Source organism: Acinonyx jubatus, chromosome X, assembly GCF_027475565.1.
Source record: "Acinonyx jubatus isolate Ajub_Pintada_27869175 chromosome X, VMU_Ajub_asm_v1.0, whole genome shotgun sequence".
Lineage (NCBI taxonomy): Eukaryota > Metazoa > Chordata > Mammalia > Carnivora > Felidae > Acinonyx > Acinonyx jubatus.
The window spans coordinates 12,036,116-12,042,983 of record NC_069389.1 but is presented as its reverse complement, the minus strand read 5'-3'; positions in this window follow the sequence as shown (position 1 = coordinate 12,042,983).

Here is a 6,868-nt window from a genome sequence, read left to right as displayed (position 1 = left end):
GGACAAAATAAATTCTGCAGGGGAGGTGCTATGGGATGAATTGTGTCCCCCTCCCCCCCCCAAAAATTCATGCGTTCAAGTCCTAACCCCTCATAGCTCAGAGTGTGATTGTATTTGGAGATAGGGTCCTTAAAGAGGTAATTAATGTAAGATGAGGTCCTATAGGTGGGCTTTAATCCACTATGAATGGTGTCCTTATAAGAAGAAGAGATTAGGACACAGGTGTGCACAGAGGAAAGCCCAGGTAAGACGGGAGAGGGCAGCCATCCACAAGCCAAAGAAAGAAGCCCCAGAAGAAATCAACCCTGACCACACCCTGATCTGAGACTTCTAGAGTCCAGAATTGTAAGAAAATACATTTCTGTGGCTTAAGCCACACAGTCTACAGTATTTGTTACAGCCGCCCTAGCAGACCCCTCCAGTGGCAAATACCCATTTCCGGGATGGCTTCAGGGATCCAGATCTGCGATATTCACTATTTATTTACTTATTTTTCCTCGTTGCTTATTTTATGAATATTGCAGAAAACTTGAAGATGCTGAGATGTACAGAATTGAAAATGTACAAAGTAGCTCACTAAAGATACTCAAATAATAATCATAATAATGGATACCCTCATTTTCATTCCACCTGTTATCCGGTCCTGGCTACGATATCTCTCGTATCAAGCTTGACCGCCTCCTGTGACACAGAGCTCAGTATGTCCTGAGGATGCTTTTGCATATTTGGAAACCTACGATCGATATATCCTTGATCCAGTATGACCTTGACTGACTATGCAAGAGGAGGTTTTTCCTAGAGAGAGGTCCTGGCGGCGTTCGCACAGGACTGGTAGGACACTGAACGGATCCAGTCACCCTCACCCAACCCCAGCAGGCAGTGGGAGAGAAGGCTAGAGGGTCAGAGAGGCCGGGGGTGCGGGCCTGCAGAGAGGCTGTGACATTTCCACTCCCTCCCCCATAGGTCAGGAACAGGCAGGAGTGGGTTCCAGCACGTACACACCATGCAGCCACGTGGGGTGCTGACAACTGGACCCATTCAGATGAGGTGGTGCCCATGCCACACCAGCGAGTATGTGCTTTGAGTGTTACCCTTGCTTGTGTCCCTGTCTACCTCGAGTCAGGTAGAGAATTGCTCACCGAGAGTGGAGTTGTCTGTAGAGGAGAGACCGGCATATGATGTCCTGTCAGATGCTCCCCCACCTGCATGATGGTGAAGCCAGTCACTGAGGCCTGCCTTGCAGCTGGAGAAGTCTCAAGGTGGAAGGCGGGCTGGAGCTCCTGTCATTGGGTGGGAGAGGACGGCTCTGCAAGCGGTCTGCCCTTGAATGGATTCCCGGGAGCAAGCAGAGGCTGCGGGAGGGAGCTGGATGGAGTCCCTGGCTTTGGGGCTGAGAACCAACCTCAGGGCAGGAGGAGGCAGGGGGTCAAGGCTGGCAGTGCACCACTGGAGGCCGAGCAGAGGGGGGATGGAGGAAGTTGATCAGAGTGCGTCACCTGCGTTAGGGGAAGATGCGGTGCAAAGGTCCCCAGACAGGTCCCCGGACAGCTCCCCGGGGGCCCCGCAAGGTGCTCTGAATGGAGAACGCGAGGAAGCCACCTCAACGGAGGACCCCGAACGGTGAACAGCCAGAGGGACCCATAGAGAGAGAGCCCTGGCTAAGGACAGAGAACTCTGCTGTTTCCGTCCCTCGTGCCCGCAGCCCTCTCCCGTCTCCCTTTCCATCCCTAAATGAGCAGGATGAAGCAGGTGGGGGGCGGAAGGGACACGTGCGGGGGGTGGGGTGGGGAGGTAAGTGTGCACAGAGACTACAACAGTGGTGCACTCCACTCAGGTCAGCACTGCTGGACGGAGAGAAGCTGTGTGTCAGGCAGGAAGACCGTTTTGATCCGAGTTTTGATTCACCTACCCTGATCTTTTTAATAAGGAGAAGTGACTGGAAAGCTACACCATTTGCTTCAGATGCTGTCAAGGAAGAAGGAGGCAGAGCTGACAGGGCAGGGAAAGGCAGAGGGGTGAGAAACAGAAACCTGTTTCTGCCCCGCGGTCTACTGAGGCCAGCCTCTGAACTGCATGGCTGTGCTGGAATCCGTAGAGTTGAGGAGGCTCCACTCAAGTCTACTGGGTGCTCGGCCCTGACATTAAGTTGATGGATAAAACCAGGTCCCACACAGCATAGCGCCCACATTGAGGAAGCAGGGCGTGGGAGAAGTGGTAGGCAGGTGGACTGAATGTGACCAAAACAAGACAGTTCCTTCAAAGTCATTACTTAAATCTTGATATCTTGCTTTTCTTGCTACTTCCTGGATTCTCTTCAAGGCAGAATAGAAGAGGTATGGGGAAATTTCAAAGATAGAAAGTTCTGGGTTCATTAGATCAGACTGTGTGAAGATTTCTCGTGAATTTGAAGAAGATGGCAGCTAGATGTTTTCAAGCGATTACAGTAAGGTTTAGGCCAGATTTACTAAAATAGTTTCACAGAAAAACTTAAATGTTTGAAGGCATTTTCTGGAGAAATATAATCCAAGGTTAAACTCTAGTCTAATTCCCAAGTCAGCTGGGACATTTACCTGCCCAGTTTGCTTAAATATTTATTGGCTTTTAGGATAATGTATCATTTGGAGCAACAGAGGGAGAAGTCTACCTCAGGCATGCCGTTTTCTTTCCGATTTTCACGGTGTAGAGCACGGAATGAATTTCTCCCTCTGCCTAGTTATTCAAGGACAAGTCTTGTGATCTAAAAAGGAACAACGTGCTGTTGTGTCCACGGTAAGGGGATTAATGGTCTTGTGCTTATAAAACAGCAGCCCAGCTCCTATTTAGGCCTTTGGTTTCCAGAAACAAGAGGCCTGATTCTTACCACCCCTTGGATGCAGGTGGCCCTGTCTGGCGCCATTGAGGAGAAATGGCAGGGGAGCCAAATCGTAGAGGATTAGTATAAAACCAAGGCTTTCCACACTTGAGGAAAGGGAGTGCACATTTTTACCTTTTCAGGATTTGCTTGAGAAGCCATTAGGGTATATGTAAATGTTATTACTTCATAAGAGAGTTGGGCAAAGTGATTATTGAAGCAAATTCCAATAATTCCAGCAAACCCATCTATATTTACAATTTCAAAAATGTAGCATTTCCCTTTAGTTGTGCTCCTGGCATTTGAGTTTAGTAATTAGTTTTTACGTTGAAGTATAATGGACCTACCACATTGGATTAGTCATTGGCAGACAACATAACGATGCAATGTTTGTGTATGTCGCAAAACAATCGCCACAAGAAATCTAGTTAACATCTATCATTACACATAGTTTCAGCATTTGTTTCTTGTGACGAGAACTCTTAAGACGTAGGCATTTCAGTTTACTTAATACATCAAAATAAACTTTACAAAGACGTGCTTAGCTCACTAGGTGCTTGTTGTCTGATTAGGGTTTCATTTTGTGTAAATCTTCGAGGACGTTCCATGTGGTCACATTTGGAGCAAGGCCAGGGAGAAGTCACACCCGTGGTACATAAGCCAAAATGGGAGGAATTTGTATCCTTTGGTCGCTAAGGACATTACTACTGACGTCTGTAGGACCAGTCTTCATGCTACTTCCATTTTACTACCAGCTTCCCTCACAGTTACACTTCCTCTCGGCTACCCCTATCTACACCGTATCAGGAGTCTTCTTATGCGAGAGAGCTCGGCTACTATTGTGTTGTCTGAGTATCTGTGGTTGTGTAAACAAAGTTTTGGGGAAGTAACCTCCCTCCTTTCATTCCCCCCTTTCCATTTGGTCTTGGCCCAATTTACTTTCCCAGTTTGTCTCTCAGAATATCATAGAAACAATGGAGTTCATTTCTCCATTCCATTAATTCATCCACCCATTTCTCACTCACTCACTGAGTGCCTACTCAGGCCACACCGCAGGAACACAGGGGCTCGCAGCGCAGCACAGACTTGGGCCTTGCCCTCCTGTCCCAGGGCCCAGAGAAGGCTTGTGCTGCAGACAAACTGAGTATTTTAGATAGTGTCCCAGGTGACCCCGCAGCTGATAAAATTAAAGAGGGTGCTCTTTGCCTGGACACAATGAAGTTCATATCAGGACAGGGATTAGAGAACCTCCTGACACAGACTGTGGACAAACCACATGAAATCTAGAAGCCCTTTGCCCTCCCGGCCGTCCTGGGTCCATTCTTAGATGGGGTATGGAATCTTCGGAGTCAACTCAGACATCTCGGGAAGTATTGGCCTCTACTTTGGTTTTTAATCTTCTCACTGGTTCAAGACACTGTGACCTTGGTGTTCAAGGGTCTTGCCACTAAACTCGTGCACCTGGCATTTATGAGAAGGGTCATGGAATCTAAGAGCCCTTGCAGCAGGAACTCTTTTCCTCACCATCCCTGACCATATTGGCTAATCTACGCCTGTTTTCGGTACACATTGGTGAGTGAGTGAAGCATGCTTACCATCCAGGCCTAAGCCACAGGCCTGTCTCTTAGGGTACAGTGGACACAGGAAAACAGTGCTCAGCCACCCATTTCTGCTCTTCTTCCATCCTCGTGGAGACTCCCCTGATGGCCATGGTGTCGATGGCCATAGTGGCAGTAGCTGTGCACTGCCTGGGTTTTCTCTTGTTGGGCCTCACTTTCTTACTCTTGGGGGAACCAAGACATCACAGTTCATTTCTGCAAGCATCATCCAAATAAGGAGGCCACCCCAGCCCACGGGTGTTTCTCTGCCTTCTTCTACAACCTTCTCCAGAAGCAGGGCGTGCTTTTCCCTGGCCTTTGTCCACAACCTTGCTACTTTAGGGCGTGCCCTTACTCATTCCCGCCTCACTGCCTGGATCTGAACAAAAATATCAACACTTCTCAGCAATTGTATTTCTGTGGTTGGTATTTGTTGAGCACAGGGTTACTTTTGCTTGCTAAAAACCCTAGTCTTCTTTTACTGGAGGAACCACCATGTGGGTGGGATACTTAGTGTTCTTGAGTTGAGGACCCTCGGCAGCTAAAACGATTCCCCTTTGCGCTCACACCCATCTTGGAGAAGTGATGGAAACGGTGCTTCTTAGGACTCCAGCACACTTGGAGGCTCCCTGATAAGTCCTTGATACATGTGAACACGTAACGGAACTCACGTCCAGACATTTTACATAATTAAGACCACCCTTATGCCGATGGATGCCAGTGTCTTGCATTTGAATGTGACTCTTTTCAAAGTACATTTGCATCTATTATCTCTTCATCAATGAAAATAGTAAAAACTATTATTGATCCACTGCCTTGTCTTATTCTTATAGATCATTTTACTGTGCCCTGGCAACTTTAAAATAACGGCTTTGCTCCTGTATTTGTGTTTTTGGATAGAAAAAATATATGTATTTACAAAAGACTTGCAGAGAAAATCTAGAGAGATCCTATGTATCAGTGGTCCTCAACCTGGGGGGATTTCATCCCTCCACGGTGCCCAAGGATATTTAGAAGTGCCTGGAGGTATTTTGCTTTTCACAACTGCATATGCTACTGGCCTCGAACATGTAGAGGCCAAGGATGTGCCATACGTCCTCCAGAAGAATAGACAGCCTCCCACAAGCAACACTGGCCTTGAACGTGTAGAGGCCGAGGATGTGCTATACATCCTCCAGAAGAATACACAGCCTCCCATTAGTAAGACTCATCCAGCCTAAAATGTTAATAGTTCCGACTTTGAGAAACTCTGCTCCAGACTCTTCCCCCGTTTCCCTAATACTATCATGTTAAATAACTGTGATAGATATATCAAAACTAAGAAACTATCATTGGTTCAATGTCACTAAACTATGGAATTTTCAGACCCTCTTCCCTTTTCGACTAATGTCCTTCTTATGTTCCAGAATCTATGCCTCTGTAGTGATCACTGTAGTGATGAAGACAGTTTCTGTATCGTCTTTGGTTTTCATGACCTTGGTCAGCCTTAGTTTTCAAGACCGTGACACTTTGGAGGATTTTTATAAGTGCTTCCTATGTGGGTAGGGTACTGACCCCATTTAGGTAGCACAGGAGAAGGGACTTTGCCTTGTTTACAGCGCATTCTCTGACTCTCTGAAGGGGGAATGCCATGAAATTCATGTTTGAACAGTAATTAAAGAGGCTTTAGATGGAAAGAACAATATAGGCAAAGTGTCCAGGTGACCTCTTATCCGCTTTTTGGCCTCCCCTATGTTTCCAGCAATATTCCTTTGCATTTGTTTAAATTATATCAATGGCACGTGCTACACAGAATATCCCACTCCCCATCTTTTCATTCACCAGTGTATTTCTGCAATGCAACATGTTGTAAGACATGTAGCTCTAGTTCAGTGATTTCCAACTGGGGGTGATTTTTGTCCCTCGGGGATTTGGCAATGCCTGGAGGCGATTTTGATTGTCACCACCGGAGGCGGGCCTGTTGATCTGTGGGCGATCGGGGCTGGGTGTGCTGCTAAACACCCTGCCCTGCACAGAATTATGTGGCCTGGTAGCCCAGGAGTGGAGAATCCTTGGGCTGTTTCTTTCCTTGAGTTCGTGGAACAGTCTTCCCTTGACAGAATGTAGCGCATTTACTTTATCATCCCCTACTGGTGGGCATTTAGGTTATCCAGTTGTCTGCTCTGACAAAGAGTGCTGGGGAGAACATCCTCGCCAATCTGTGTGTGTGTGTGTGTGTGTGTGTGTGTGTGTGTGTGGTGTGCAAAAGAGTTTCTGGGAGGCACACTATGCTCCAGGACACACTCTCAAGTGCCACCGCAGAGTGGCTGGATGCGTTCACACCCACAGCACTGCCTCGGATGCTGATTCTCTGCGTCTTTACCGGCATTTCGTATTATTTAGCATTTTCATTTTTGCCAACCTGAGGCACTTAAATGAG